General features: G+C 43.3%; 1 long non-coding RNA gene across 1 annotated transcript; it reads left to right on the forward strand.

Annotated features, from left to right (window-relative positions):
* The first annotated feature begins 10,420 nt into the window (after nt 1-10,420).
* On the forward strand, nt 10,421-15,115 carry LOC120619598 (uncharacterized). Its single transcript, XR_005657569.1, has 3 exons — nt 10,421-10,970; nt 13,905-13,977; nt 14,979-15,115. It is a non-coding gene; the product is annotated as an uncharacterized LOC120619598 (long non-coding RNA).
* Nucleotides 15,116-16,845: the final 1,730 nt, after the last annotated feature.

Raw genomic sequence — 16,845 nt, forward strand, 5'->3', positions numbered from 1 at the left:
CTCGTCTGTGTCCGATTTCTCTTTTTTATACTGGCTTAGGGGGCCACCCTATTGCAGTTTGACCTCATCTGAATTACATTTGCAATGACTTAATTTCCAAATAAGGTCATATTGGAGGTCTTCGGTATTAGGACATAAACGTATAAATTTTGGAGGGACAATTCAACCCATGACGGTGTCCATGGCTGTCACCCTCACTCCCTGCAACGTGGAGACACCTGTGCCTTTCTTTCCCTAAACTTCTATCACCTACTGCAAGTGGTTGGAACTCGGCTGGCAACTAGCAGACATTTGCTGAGAAACTAAAAGTCTATAATTTAACTCAGCATTCTTCATAAAAAACAAAGAAGAGGAAACTGACTCAGTTTTTGGTGATCATCTATAAAACACTGAAGTTCAAAATTCTAGAGTTTCTAATACCTTCCACTGCCACACCCGTCTGCTGTCACCCATTCCTGCCAACCCTTTCTTTCTCAGGTGTCTGGTACCTTCCCTCTCTTTGTGTGTCTACTCCACTGGGTCAACTCCTATGCAGATGCTCCCACTAGCAGCATCCTAACAGGTCTCCCCCACCTCCAGCCTCAGCTCACCCCAGCCCTCTGCCTAACACCTGGGCAGCTTCTCGAAGAACAGTATCTTCACATGCTCTCTCCGCTTGCTCTGCAAACCATTTCTGGAAACTCCCAGCAGGCGCCCATAGTGCTGCCAACAGTGGAGGTCGGTGGGGAGCGGGCGGGGGGGGAGGATGGCATCTAGATGGGGTCCTGCCCCAATGTCCATAAAGAATTTCATTTTCATGTGTCTTATGTATTGAGCTTCCACATACACATGAAATTTTGAAGAGGTGGGTAAATACAAGAGTGTAAAAACCACTCTCTGCCCCTCAGAAGCCCTGACATTCTTTCCCAATATGCCACCTGACAAAGGTCTCCAGGACATACAGGTACTCCGTATATTTCTAGGGCCCATTCAAGCCATTTCGGTTCCCCTCTTCCCAAAATGACCTGCTGCCATGTTCTCTGTGCCTATTCAAGTTCGAACCCTCCTTTATGCTTCAACTCAAATACCAGATCCTGGGGACATTTCTGGTCACTGCCACCTCGGACTTCTCTCCACTCTGGATTTGTCTAGTAATTCTGTCTGTACAGCCAATTTGGGAATTGATCATACTCTGTGCTATTTCTTGATCTAATGTCTTCTCAGCAGAAACCCCTGTGGGTAGAAACTAAAGGTGGTCTCCCTCCTAGAACTTGGCTGAGTTCACTGAACACAGAAGAGGGCTGTCGTTATCCTACTAAATGATTCTATAAAATAGCAGAAATGCTACCTGCATATCATAAAACAGAATTCTTTCAAACACTAAAGATTAAAAAAAAATCTCTTCTAAACATAATTAGAATGGAACTAGCCTATACAGCAACATTTCTTCTTCCATTATCATCTCCAATTAGAAACGGAAAAATCTTTTAAAATGGAAACAAAATTGTAAACCTCATCATTGATGGTAAGTAATAGGTTAGGTAATTTGGATTACTCTTTTCTGTGATTTCTTGATTACTTACGAATATATAAATAACTAGATAAGCACATGTATATTTTTGATAATATGGAATGCATGTTTGGGCATACTGAAGAAATCCTGCTTGAAATCTCTGCTTCAATTTTAGATGCACACAGCTCACGATACATCTTAAGAACAGATGCAAAGGTGTTTATCATTATCTTTGTGCTACACAGTTTCTAATTTTACATATGAAAACCAAGGCATCATTCAGCATAAAGTACATTATTTGCATGATATATTTGCATTTGTAAAACACCCACATTTACTTTTACTGCTTAATGGGCCCGATTAAAATGGGCCACTCTATATAAATGGAGCGCACTGGATCCCAACTCAATGATGCTGATAAGAAAACTGCTCCTTTTAGATGCAAATGAACCTACTAATCACAATTAAAATGGTGGAATTGAGGAAAGCTGAGCAGCTGTTCCAAGAGCTACAAAGTCTAGGGCCACTGGGTTCCAGCTTAATCTCTGGGACAACCTGGGACTTCCCAAAAGACATGTGCCCAGGGGCCAGTGGGATAAAGTTAACTTCTCCAAAGGTAGGGGTTGGGAGAGAGCAGGCGAGGGTGCTGGAATTTAGGCTGCCTGTGCAAGTGTGGCCCGCCAGCCTGTCCAAGGCCACGGGCCCAGATTCTAACCAGTCCAGCCCGGAAGACAAAGTGGAGCAGAAGGGAGGAGGGCTGCATTTGTGAAATGCGCAGAGGAAAGGCAAGACAGACACACTTATGAAGAGTTAAGCAACTGAGCCATCCCTTAAAAAGCACCATCTCTGTAGAAAACAGCATGGCGGATCCTCAAAAAAAAAATTGCATGTAGAATTACCGTATATAATCTAATAGTTCCTCTTCCGGGTTTATACCCAAAAGAACGGAAAGCGAGAATTCAGAGATAGTTGCACACCCATATTCAGGGCAGCATTAGTCACAAAAGGCAAAAAGCGGAAGCAACCCAAGTGTCGGATGACGGGTGAATGGACATAGAAGATGTGGTATATACAGACAGTGGAATATTATCCAGCCTTAGAAGAAGGAGGGAATTCTAACCCGCGCCACATGGGTGACCCTTAAGGACATTAGGCTAAGTGAAATAAGCCAGTCACAGAAAGACAAATACATTATGATTCCACTTACAAGAGGCACCCTGAGTGGTCAATTCATAAAAGACAGCAAGTGGGTGGTAGCAGCCAGGGGCAGAGGGAGGGGAACGTGAGGAGTTGCTGAATGGGTCTAGGGTTTCAATTCTGCAAGATGAAAAAAAACATCCTGGAGATGGACAGCAGTAATAACTGCACGACAGTGTGACTGTACTTAATGCCACAGAGAACCGTAGACTGAAAAATGGTTAAGATGATAAATTCATGCGTATTTTACTATGAATTTAAAATAAGTGATAGATGAATGGCTACGTAAACAAGTAAGCAAACAGACATTCCCTAATGGCTGGCCAGACGCTACTTACGGCAGGTGGTGCTTCTGCTCCTGTCCCAAGGCTCTAAAAACAGGCAGTGGGTTTGCCCACCCTCTTCTCTCTCACTCGTTCACTTATGGAATAAACATGTTTTTACACCTGCTGTGGGGACACAGCAATGAGGAGCCTATCCTGTTCTCCAAGAGGCAGGAATACGGATGGGTAAATAGACAAAAGAAAAGATTCAGGGCTGTACAGGGAACGGCATGCAGCTCAGAACACAGCTGGGAGACCACTAGCCTTGGTCCTTCGATTACTGTGCCATGAGTGAAACTGGGCTCTAGCACCTTCTGGACAACCACCCTCTTGTTGGGCTGAAACCATTAACAATCTTCTTTCTTCCACGAGGCCAACCCTGATGTGACACTCCTCTGTCCTTTCTTGGAAGCACAACAGTGCCACCTTTGACATATAGACTTCAATACCAACTGTCCTGCCAGTTCTCTAGCTGCCTGCCAGGGAAACTAAAGGTGTCAGCCACCTCACTGGGTGCTCAGCCCAGGGCCTGGTACCCCATAAGGTACCCCGTAAGGTGCTCAGTGAACGCTGGCCGTCACCACCACGCGGGGAGCAGCCCTTCGGTAGACTCTTCGGCACATTCCTGAGGAGCTGAAACCTGGGGGCCTCCCCACGGAACTTCCATCTCAGAATCACTGCCCCACAAAAGCAGGTGCTAAGTCCCCTCGAGGAGAAGCTTGCCTGATGCTGAGACGGGTCTCTGAGACGGAGCAGCCAAAGGCAGCAGAGGGACCACTCCAAGGGCATTCCCTCTGGCTGCGCTGGGGAAAGGGGCTTCAAGATTAAGGAACAACGGCTCTTCTCTCTCTCCTCCCCCTGGCAGAGTTTTTGCGGAGATCTTAACAATAGTGCAAAATATCTTCAGTTTAACACGTGGAACCAGTTGGGGACTTTAGACAGTGTCAGCTGGAGACAAGTGCCAGGAGGAAAGCTTTATCCCCAAATCTTAAACTTTAGGAGGAAACACCTCCTCAGTAAAAGTATTTCACCTTGATCTCAATGGCACAGGTTTCATAAATCCTTGGGCCACCCCCCATCACCAGGAAGAAGGAAGGGCCGGTACACTCCTATCTTCTGTCCCAAGAAAATACATCACTTAGGCCCCTAAGGCTGTGACAAACAACCATACATCATCCAATACAGATAATGCAAATAACATCACTTCTTATTATTTCATTAAAACAGGACTTTTAGAGAAAAACCTTAGTAACAGAGACAAAAGTCACTATGACCTCTTTATCTTTCAGGCTGCCAGAGATCAAGAGATGTAAACATTTAATCCAAGTTTTTGACAAGTCTGATTCTTGGAACTTCCTGTAAGCTGAAAACCAGTCACAGCCAGGAAAATGACCTATTTGTGGAAAAACTGTGATTTATCTTGATTATTTATTTCCTCCATTTGAGAGTCAGTCCCATCCCACACTCCACCACGAAGATGAGACATAAGTGCTGATTTTGGAAAGCCGATGACACAGAGCTGGACACCTCTGTCTAAGTGTTACAACAGGGGTACCAAACCCAGGCATCGAATAAACGCTAAAGTTATATGGAACAGCGCAGTTTATTTTTTATAAGATGCTTTTCCTACGGTTTACCGGATCTATTTGTGGTTGGCTTTGAAGTGACAAAAAAGAAATTTTCCATTCCTAAAAAGTAAACCCTTAAGTCTGCCAAGGCGACAAATATTGTGATCGGCACTGGCACCTACACCGTGTCTTCGTCCTGATACTTCTGACTGAGCGTAAAGAGCTGGTCCTCAAAGGTGCCCCTCTCCTCCATCCTGTCCATGCCGTCCCCCCACCCCCAACACACAATCTGTACCAAGTCACTACTCGCTCGTGACTTTCTCCTATTCCCAAACTGCCCCGTGGACACCCTAAGCCCTGCTTGGGAAAAGCAAAGAAATGGCTGGCAACCTAAGCGTGCTGGCCTTCTTCCCACATCATGGGCGCCAGGGCCTACACAACTGACTCTTAAACACCTAAAACCTAATACCGTTGATTCTTTTAGAAAACTTGGAGAAACATTTACTGCTCTCCTTAAAGGAAAGTGAAGCAAATAACGTTGCTAAACCTCCTTGACAGAATTAAATTCAAAGAGAACATCATTTCAGAAAAGTGATGTTACTCCTTGGCCATAGTTATTAATATGGATACACAAAAATTTGGTAGTTAGGTGGTGACTTTTCAGAACATTTCTCCCTGGGTATAAACAGTAAGTGTAGCTGTGTGTGAGGTTTCTGTTCTGCTTTGTTTTGTTCTGCGCATCCCTGGTCTTTGAATTTCTATGGCGTCTAAGAGTTACTACGTAATTGAAACTTCAAGGATTTTCAGAAAAACCTTAACTTCCTGAAACCTTTAGGGGAACTCGACTCCCACGTACAGGGGGTGCTTCCTGGTGCCTGGTCATTCTGCCCACCTTCACGAGACAATGACCACATGCAGCTTCTTAGGCTCACACCCTTCTAACGGAACTGGCAGGCAGAGAGCACCTGAAGGACACAAGTCAGCCTCCCACTCGCTTGCAGAGCTCAGCACCAAACGGGGCTTGAAAAGGCCCCTCCAGCTTACTACCTCTGTGCCTTCCGCCACCCCGCTTAAAGGCAATGCCCAACAAAGTCACGTGCCATGCGGTGTCAGGACTGCTGTCCCAGCCAAAGCCTTTCTTGGCAAGATACTTTATGTTTAGGGCTTCGTTAGAGTGCTTGCATTAAACCTAGCACTTCACGTATGGAGATGCACAGACTTTCTCTAGCAGTGGCTCCACTTGAATTCTGTATAATGTGGTCAATCATGTGTTCAAAACCACTCCCTGGCTCCCGCTGGCCTGTGCCTCTTCCAAATTCCTCAGCTCTAAACAATGGCTCAACACGCTCTGGCTTCATGTCCTGCCACCCCTTGCCCAAGTTGTTCATGGCCCCGACCCACCAGAATGCCTCTTCCCTCTGCCTTCGCTCGCTCAGCTGCCCTGCTTGAACCGCCCTCCTTCTACTATTGCCTTCTTTGCAAACTTGTAAGCATTTTCGAAAATTCTGCTCTTCCTGTCTTCTTCCCACCTCCCTCCACGCCCAGAGCAGATCCTGCCTCTCCTGTGCTGCCCCCTTTATATGCATCACACTACTTGTGTATGTGGCTACGCTGTGACCTCCTGGAGGACCACAGCTGTCCTACCAGGCTAGAGGTCTCAGTGGCTGGCACGGAGTAGGTGTTCAATAAATATCTGTTGAAGCAACTGGCCTAATAAACTACACAGAGCTTGTATCATGGTCATCCATTTGCAGCTAAGAACACAACTCTGAAAGGTGAAGTCACGAGGGTCCTACAGCTATTAGTGACTCATGCTCTTCCCACTGTACCACAATGTTTACAGAACCCACCGCTCGTTTCTTGTTGTCTCTTGAGCTCTGTGATCTACAGGAAATAAAAGTTTACTGGATGTTTCTGAGCACATATACATTCCCTTCTTTTCAGAACAGACACCCAGAAGGACAGTCCTATAATTCACTATTATCAGCGCATCTAGTTTAACTTGGAGCCCAGGCAGCCAAGCGCTAAATTAACATTACTCCCCTCTGCAGAGGTGATGGGGGCGCTGAACAGGCACGAGATGCCTGCATAACTTTGGAGAAGAGATTTACACACCCCTTTGTCTCCCATACAAATGGGCTCAAGAGCTGCAGTAGTGCATAAATGATCCTTTCTTTCCACTGTTTATAGTTGAAAGCAGCCGTTTTCGGCTTCTTGCCGGTGATCACTCCACTAAAAATAGCTTTGATGCTATCACATGCAAACTCGAGCAGAACCTGAAAGCAGCTCCCCTTTCAGTTCTGAGCCTGTTCAACTTTAAAAGAGAGGCAGCTGTTAACATACTCGAACGTGTTTACATGATGCTAAAGGAGTTCAGCTCATAGTAAAAAAAAAAAAAAAAAAAAACAAAAAAACACACACACACACTGAAGAGGGATAGAAATGGGTTTGCTGCCTCTGGTGACAATACTTTCTGCTGAGTTGGAGCCCCAGAATGAACAGTGAGGTTGGCAGGGAAAATCCAAAATGTCCAACTTTAAGGGGAAACGCAGTGAGCCCAACTGTGGGGAAGACAGGAGAGAGATGCTTCCTGTGACATGGGATGTCTGACTCTGCTTGAGGTAGGGGCAGGGGAGACGGCAAGGAAAATGGTAAAATAGAAGAAGGGGCTTATAAACGTGGGGGACTGGTTTTTTTCTATCTTGTTAAAAACATCTAAGAGCCATTTTTAGAAATCAAGGAAACAAAGGATAAAATATATTCGACATTGCGGCCACCCCCTTAATGCCTTATATTGGTTCACCGGGCAACCGGACCTCCCTGGATGACAACCAGACCCAAACTGAGGGGACAGCAGAGCACAGGCTTGGAAGACAGAAAAGCATGGCTTTATTTCCTGTTCTTCCCCTTCTGGCCCAGGGGACCTGCTTGTCTCATTGACCTTCTGCAGAAGGGTTAGTGAGAAGACATATGCAAAGTGCCCGCTGGAGTGTGCCACCCTCACAGACAACCAGCAATGTCATTTAGAAACACGGAACCGGGAGGGAGAGTGCTGACCATGGTCAGGTCTGGGATATGGTGTAGTTCTGTTTAAAAAAAAAAAAAGGGGGCCAACCAAATAAACACAAGTTTTTCTTTCTTATTAATTAATTATACGTGTCCAAAGAATGACTCACACCGTGTTTGTTTATGAGGTGAGAATTAGTTTTATGAGGATTTGTCTCAGAAAACTTGCGCTGAGCCTGGCTGAGCTGGAGCTGGAGAGGGACAAGGGCCTGGCGGCAGCAGGACCCACCATAGTCCCTATCACTCCGGCCACCAGGAGATGGAGACTGAGGTCAACGGTGGTGAGTTGGTGGCTCCAGTTCATGAACCAGAGTCCTTGCTTGGGACACTTATGCTCAAAGTTCACATACATTCCACAATCCGTACCTGAACAAAAACTTTGGTTTGTTTACTTTGCAGACCTTGAGAAAACATCACAAGCTCTAGTACATCATTGTCCCGTCCTATGAGCTTTGGTACCATGAGTAGACTGCTTGGGACTCGTACACAAGAATGAACGGGTTCTCTAAATCCACTCGTACACAAGAATGAACGGGTTCTCTAAATGTTAGCAGCACATCGAGATCATAGTAGTATAGGAATTTATCACCTAAGTTATATATATTTGAACAAGAGAATAGACTTTATATACTGTGGTATCTTTAACACTCATTTTTTTGTTAACTAGACAAAAGAATTTACACTTATGGCCAACAGTGTGCTGGCAGTTAATACCCTGATTAGCTATTGCCTGGCAACAGTCAAGCATGCTTCTTCCCAAATCAGGAAGAGCCACTGCTAAATCTAGACTAATTACAAAATGGGACAAATACATAAAGCTTTATATTTATTAAGAATTTTGGGAGAGCATCCTAATAAGAACAATTCCTAGTAAACTGATTTAACCAAATACGATGCATATCTCTCTCTGTTTCATTATCCTACGTTATGCAGATAGTCTCAGGAAAACTGGATGTTTTTGCAACTTTTGTAAATTCCCTAAATATTGTACTAAACAAAACCATGTGCTTACATTTTTTAAGAAGCGTGTATTTTGCCTACTTCTCTAAGAATAAGGATGAAAAGAAGCGCCAGAGACACCTGAGCAGTTTAAAATGTACACATTTGCAAAGAAATTATGAGGCTACTACCACCATTTTCACAACTCGTACGGAAATATCTGGACGAAAAGCTCAACAGCCTATCGAGTTTCTATCTTCGCCTGCATTCTCAGTCTCTCTATTTCAGCAGTCATTCAGAATTCTCTTGGTGGAAAATGAGTTCAGAGGTTTTTCAGAGTCCATGAGGCTGGCCTCCCTGCCAGCAGAACTATGGTGCTGGTGGCAAAATCCTGAATAATCAAAGTTCTAAAAGTCTGGGTACCCTGCTTCGTCCCCCAGAGGGGAGGCTGGCTCCTTTCAAAGGAACAAAGTATATACCTATGCAAAGTATAAGTATATTCTCTTCCGAAAGACAAGACACCAACTACAAAGGTAGAGTAGGAACTAGATAGAGGTTGGTCAAACTATACTGACCCAGCGCTAAGAATGGCTTTTATATTTTTAAGTGGTTGAAATTGAAAAATATATATAAAGAATATCTCATGACACGTGAAAATTCTATGAAATCCAATTCCGATGTTTATAAATAAAATTTTATTGGGATACATGCTCCTTTGTTTATGGACATATCTATTTTGTGCTACATTTTTAGTACTTGGCCTTTTACAACAAAAGTTTGCAGATCTCTGAATTGGAATAAAGACCAGTGATGTTTTAGTACTTGAAAAAGAAAACGATTTTTGCATTAAGTTTAAATGTGACCAAAATGAAAATGAAGAAGTCATTTCCCACCGAGTGGCCACAAGTCTGAGCTGCTTAGTGAACACACAACCCCAGTTTCCAGAAAACGGCCCCTGTGGAATGTTAATTTCATTAGTATACATTTAATCATCATTACTTGGAATCGTTCTGATTTCAGCTAACCAACCCTCCCTTCCCCGCCAAACACACACAAATTCTCTTGAAAATGTTTATCTTCGATTGTTTCTCCTCTCGTTATTTAGCAGAACAATCTGAGGAACTCATCTACGTAAACGGACACCGTTTTCTAAACTGGACTGATTTTATTATTAAAAACAAACATGAGTATTGTTTTTAGGTCTGAGAGGAATATGGAATCAATTATATTTTGTGTGTAAATAAGCCCGCCCACTAGATTATGCTGTACGTCCATGAACTTTCTTTAGGAAAAGTGCTGATCCAGATTAAAATCTGGATGTGCTCTCGCTGAATTCTGAAACAGTCAACAGTCTCTGCTTTGGCTTCCCTCTCCTGAGGGTTCTCCGTTTACCGAACCCCGGTATTTCCTTGAAGCTCCCTGGCAGCCCGCACTTCTGCTTCTACTTGTACTTCGGGGCACATGTTTTGCATTATATTACAGCCCGTGGATTTTGCATAACCGTGATCATTCATCTGACCATCCTTCTCAACTCTACTGTCAAATGCCGTTTTTCAAACCTTCCAGGATCACTTACAATAAATCCTAAAGCGATCTCCATTGATCGAAACCCAAGTGTGTGCCAGATATAAGCAACTTTTGGACACTCTGCTCCTGATATAAGAAAGAGAAAAGATCTTTAATTCTGGCAGTATTTAAGGCCGTGGCAATTTTGGATGAAGAGTAACTAACATCAAAATAAAGTTTTTAAAAAGGGTACTTCATCCCCCTGATCCTGCTGGCTGGAATTAACTCTCCTAAAATGACCTTGAATCTTCTAGAATTCCTCAGGATGTCCTACATTGTCCTCAGCAGATGAACACAGTTGCTTCTCTGAAAATAATCCTAGTATTTTCAGGCTGAGGTAGGAAAAGCACTATCTGGTGACTGAGGATATCTGGTGAACTCGATACCTGATGGCAACTGCTGGTCCCCCAGTACTGCTGGCCGACACCCTCAGGAAAATGCCCCTCTAGGGCATGCCCAGGCCCGGCAGCCATGCTCGATACCATAAGAGCCCAAGTCAACGGCTACAGCTGACTGGGCCAGAAGAGGACCTTGACCTTGGCAGATCACAAAGGAGAGATGTTCCAGATGGCATTTAACCTACTTGGCCTACCTGGAAAGGAAGTGCTGAGCCATTCAGAGCCCTCAAGTCTGGAAATATACAAAAAAACTCCAAAGAAGAGACTGTAAAAGCAGAAGCCATCAAGGAGGCCAGGAGGCAGCTGGGGCCGTGGTGGACCTCATGGGCGGGCTGAAGCTGAGGAAGTTGAAGGGAGAGCAGAGGAATCTGGCTTCTGGAGAGATGTCTGGAGCCACAGGCAGCGGAGGACTGAGGAGCAGGTACCTGAAACCCTGAGAGAGCTCAGTGGGGCCTGGGGTATTCCCCAGGCGCTGGTTCCTTTAAGGCCTGCCTGCATTAGGGTCCCATGCATGTGACTGGGATTTTCCTGATGGCTCCAAAAACCTTTTATCTTTCTTGTGTTAAATGCCGTGTGTGTGTGTGTGTGTGTGTGTGTGTGTATTGTGTGTGTGTGTATTGTGTTAAGCCTGCTGATGTGATGGATTACACTGATTTTTCAAATGCTGAGCCAGCCTGGGATACCTGAGATAAATCCCACTTGATCATGGTGTATTATTCTTTTTATATATTTGTTAGATTTGAAGTGCTAATACGTTGTTGAAGAGTATTGCATCTATGTTCATGAGTGATACAGGTCTGTTGTTTTCTCATAATATCTGTGTCTGGTTTTGGTATTAGGTCAATGCTGGCCTCAGAATGAGTTACAAAGTACCTCCCTCTGCTTCTATCCTCTGAAAGAGATTGTAGAAAATTGATATAATTTCTTAATTATTTGGTAGAATTCACTGGTGAGCCTGGTACTTTCTGCTTTGGAAGGTTATTAATTGATTCAATTTCTTTAATAGATATAGGCCTATCTGGATAGTCTATTTCTTCTTGTATGAGTTTTTGCAAACTGTGACTTACAAGGAATAAGACAATTTTATATTTTACCTAAGTTATCAAACCTGTGGACATAGAGTTGTTCACAGTATTCCTTCATTATCCTTTTAATGTCCACACAGAATCTGCAGTGATGTCTTCTCTTTCATTTCTAATATTAGTAATTCGAGTCTTCTTCCCTTTTTACTTTAGCTTGGCTAGAGGCTTACTGATTTCATTGATCTTTTCAAAGACTATGGTTTTATTGATTTTTCTCTATTAATTTCCTGTTTTCGATTTCATTGATTTTTGCTCTAATTCTTACTTCTTCTGCTTACTTTGGACTTAATGTGCTCTACCTTTTCTAGTTTTCTAAAGTGGAAACTTAAGATTATTGATTTAGATCTTCTCTAACATGCGTTTGATGCTATAAATTTCCCTCTAATCATTGCTTTTGCTGCATCCCACAAATTTGGATAAGGTGTATTTACATTTTCATTTAGTTTAAAATATTTTAAAATTTCTCCTGAGATTTTTTTCATTGATCTATATGTTATTTATAAGTATGAGGTTTAATCTACGTGTATTTTGGCATTTTCCAATTATCTTTCTGTTATTGATTTCTAAGTTAATTTCAATATTGTCTGAGAGCAGACATTGTATGGTATATACACAGTCCTCTGTTAACAGTTACCAGTCTTTAGGCCAATGGCAGCCAAGCTCAAATTTAAGGGTAGGAGATCCTCTCTTTTATCACTGGACTTGACCTCCATGAGGTGAAAGCCTGCCTAAGAGCCAACACAGAGAAGCAATGCTGATAGATGGAGAGGGAGAAACTGATGACTTTGAGCCATGGAACAAGTTTTGGCTGAAGTCAGACCCACTCTTGGACTTTCTAGTTAGATAAAGCAAAAGAGATTTTCATTTGTACCTATGCCGCCCTATGAGTCAAATTTTCTCTCAAATTCAGTACTAATTGACAGGCCGATAATTCAAATGGAGACTAAACTCAAGGTTACTTCTCCCATTACCTTTAAGAAAAGTGGGTGCCATGCAAATGGACATATAACAGACAGGGCTGAAAAGAGAAATGGCGTCTTCACTTAAAAAAAAAAAAAAGCTACCAGTACTTGAGTAGCATTATTAACTGCTAATAAAAGAGTTTTACTTATTCTTATTTGGGGCTGGATGGTCTATAAATGTCCTAGACTTGGCAACCTTTAGTTCACAACTAGCTGACAAGAGAAATCCTACAAGTTTATATATTTTAAAATAAGCTGTACAGTAATTTAAAAAGTATGTTGCTAGCATAAGACTAGACAGAGAACTCAGTTGAAAGTCCAAAAAAAGAATGAAGCATTGGTGTGAAACAAGTGTTCTATAAATGCAACAAACCAAATCCCTGGAAGAGATCTGGAAAATTCAAACACTGGTGCAAAGGACCATTAAAAAGAACAATAATAAGCCTTAACCAAAACCTGGACCTTGAGAAAAGAATACGGCTGGCCAATAAACATGGGGAAGGGTGTTGGTATCAGTGATAACGAAAGAAAAGAAAATGAAGGCAAAAACTCTCTACCGTTTGGATTAGCAAATATTTAAAGACTGACAAGACTCAGGGGCGGCAGGAGAACAGTCCAAGTGTTGGCAGAAATATAAATTAGCAACTTGGGGAAGGGGTGAGGAGAGAAACTAGGATATATGTGTCTATCTAAAATGTCTATCTCTTTGGCCCAGCAATTCCGCTTCCAGGAGTTCACGGTTGAGTTCTAAGCCTACTAATAAACAGCCCGGGCTGTAGTACAGGACCGAACTGAGCTTGCCTTCCAGTTTCAACCACTCCTTCCTAGCTGTGGGACATTAGGAAAGCTACTTCTCTCGATTTCAGTTCTTCATCTGTAAAGTGGGGCTACACGAGCACCTCGACCACAGGGCTATTAAAATGCACTTATGTACTAAGCTTCGCTGAAGGCATACAGAATGTAATACAGACATTATAGCATTGATGGTGATGTCCCATCCACAGCCTCAGTACCGGGGACTGCACCCATCCCATCCCCCCAGCTTCTGTGAGAGCTCCCCCAGTGAGGCTTGTGAGTAACAACATAAATAGCTGACAGGCCCCCTTGACCCAAGAGGGACAACCCTGTCAGTGTGATTAGATCCAGTAAGACCTAGGCTAGACTTTGGGCTCAGCCCCCTCCCCATCCTGCCTGCATCCCTCCTCTTCTCCTGAGAACATCCCCTTAGTAAATCATACCCAAATCCCTGCCTCAGGCTCAGCTTCTATAGAATCCAGCCTAAGACCCAACTATTATGATTTTTATTTCTAGGCAAGGAGGCAACGATATGAGTCTCGGCATGTTTACTGAGGCACAACTACAATAACAAGGAATGAAAAACAAGGTAAATATCCAAGCACAAACAGATAAATCCATACGAGGGCACATACATTACGAACATAATAAAAAAAGAGTACTGATGTCAATATTAATAACAAAAGAAGATACAGATGGCGAGTGTTGAGGAAAAATGCACATTACAAAGGAGCACACACGGTATGATCTCATTTATAAAGGAGGATTGTGTGGGTGAAGGGACATGTTAAAAGAGGTCCGATACCCATGTCTCTAGTGGCATTATTCACAACAGCCAAGAGGTGCAAGCAACTCAGGTGGTTCATGGAGGGATAAATGGCACACACTGCCTTTTACCTATATCGTATGTATGTATGTTTACATATATAAACATACACACAATAGATTACACAGAAGGAAATTCTGATCCACAGAACAACATAGATGAACCTCTAAGACATCACGCTAAGGTAAAAACTAGACACGGAAACACACAAAACCAAATACGGTATGATTCCACTTACGTGAGGTCCCTAGAGGAGTCAAATTCATGCCAACGGAAAGTAGAGTGACGGCTGCCAGGGTCAGGGGGTTACTATGAAATACAGACTTGTTCAATGGGCACACAGGGTCAGCTTTGCAAGATGAAAAAGTTCTGGAGATCAGTTACATAAAATGCGAATGTATGTAATGCCATTGAACTCTATACTTAAAAAATCAAATAATAAATTTTACGTTATATGTATTTTACCAAAATACATTTAATTTTTACCAACATTAAATTTTTTTTCATAAGTGTTAATAGCATAGAAATAAGGGTGGAATTCTCTATACTGGTTTGTTATTTGACCATTCTACGTAAGTATGTATTTACTTAATAAAAATCACAACAAAGCTATTTTAATTCTAGAAAAACAGAACTATGCTACAAAAAGATAATGTACTTCTATTACACGATGCTGATAATCTAACTTAGGTTTTGGGTTTTTTAGCAGTTAGTGTGTATTGTTTTTAATACCGTATAAATTTAACTCTGGTCACTTTTGTCAGCTTCCTTTCATTTCTTATCTCACTGCCACCAAAAGAGCTTAAAAGACATCAACGGTCATTGTCCTGTGGCTGATTAGAATATGTCCAGAGTTAATTCTGTAAAAATTACCACATAAAGATGCTTTAAAAAAAAAAAAAAAAACCTTCCAGCTTTGCAATTAGTTTGTTCAATAATATTTTTCTTAAATTTATGGGGTGCCTTTACAAAGCCTCAGGGGACATTCCCGCGTGTTGTGAGGTGGAAATGGTTCTGGCTCCTGACTCAGACCATAACAGAACGAGTAGTGAGGGCCGGGCGGGGTTGAGTGTAGACTCGCTTGTCAGTTTTCCATACTAGGCTATGCACACACACACACACACACGCGCGCACACACACACACGTGCGCACACGCACACGCACACACAGTCACTCCAGCCACCGTTCAGTCAATGATACTGAAATTAGCCTGCCTGGAACCTTCACAGTTCCCACTATGGAGGGCTTTTGACTTCCAGTGACCATAACAGTGGAATCTGCTCAACCGACACAGTCATAATCTCAGACTAAAAGAACGGAAATTTCATTCTTGTTCAAATTAATTCTTTTTCCCTGTTTGCAGCAGAAGTCATCTCCCCAATAATCATACCTCAGAAGCCTAGTCATCTCTTTGAATTATTTCCCCCAAATGCACTTGGTAAAATTTCTCTAATACCTGATCAGCCCTGCATACCCCTCACCTGGCTCAGCCAAACAAGGACGGGGTGATTAACGTGTCTTTGATGCCCAGGGCCCAGCATCATTCTAGGCCCTGAAGACCTCCACCTTCTCTCTCCTCATTCCAGCTCTACGTGAAAACACCTATCTGATCTCAAAATCATTCCCTCGACTCTTGTCTGTTGGTGTGTCAAGGGGCAATATTTTGATAATATTTGCTAATACAACCTCTAACATCAGCATAACCCTAAAAAGATACACGTCTTAAAATCAGATTATTAGAACTGGGATGAAAGTGGATGTCATCTAGTCCCTCAGCCCGCCTAGCAGCAAAGTCAAGAGATCAAAGTCACCTAGCAGCAAACCCAGCTAAACAATCTGTGTGTCCGGTGTCCTAGGAAAGTCTCCATTTCTCACGTCCCCAGACCCTTCTCCATTGCTCTGCAGTCTTTGGTGTCCTCCACAGCACTGTGAGGTGCACAAAGGACAGCTGCTGGCATTTCCTTGGAGATGCTCAAGAAGAGAGGGAGGATGCAGGCCAGGTGCAGAAGACTGCAGGGGATTTTAGAAACCATTTTGTCAGACCTCTCGGCGTGGGCCGTGTTTAGTGTCAGCTGGGAGTTCCTTTTCTAGCATTAACATGGGATTTGTGCTGATCCGGCCACACTCTCTGGTGAGTCCTCTGGGACTAGGAGTGCCCATTCATCTGTGAGTCAGATGGCTTAAGCCTTTGTAGAGTCGCTGGTCACAGAGAGAAGCAGTGCTAAGGAGGCCCATGTGGACCAGTAAGCAGAGTGCCTAATCCACTGACCACTTATGCCAGGCGACTGTCTCAAGTAGAAAGGCAAAGAGTGCCAACAGCATTGCTGCCTTCATCCCTGGCAAGACCCCAGATAAACTCCTTGATGTAGACCACCGCATTAACCCCCTACAACACTCACGCTGCCCTGTATCCACACCCTCAGCGGGGCCCTGCCAACGACAACTCTGGCTTGGCCTCGTGGCTTGCTGCGGCCAACGGGACCTTTGGACACGAGCAGAAACTGGAAAAGTGCTTGCGTAACACGGCTTGTTTTCTCTTGTTGCTGGGAACCCTTCTGCCACCACGTGAATATGCTTGGAACAGTTTGCTAAAGGATGTGAGGCCCGTTTGAGAGCTGTCCCAGCCCTCCC

Source organism: Pteropus medius, unplaced genomic scaffold (genome assembly GCF_902729225.1).
Source record: "Pteropus medius unplaced genomic scaffold, Ma_sr-lr_union100, whole genome shotgun sequence".
Classification (NCBI taxonomy): Eukaryota; Metazoa; Chordata; class Mammalia; order Chiroptera; family Pteropodidae; genus Pteropus; species Pteropus medius.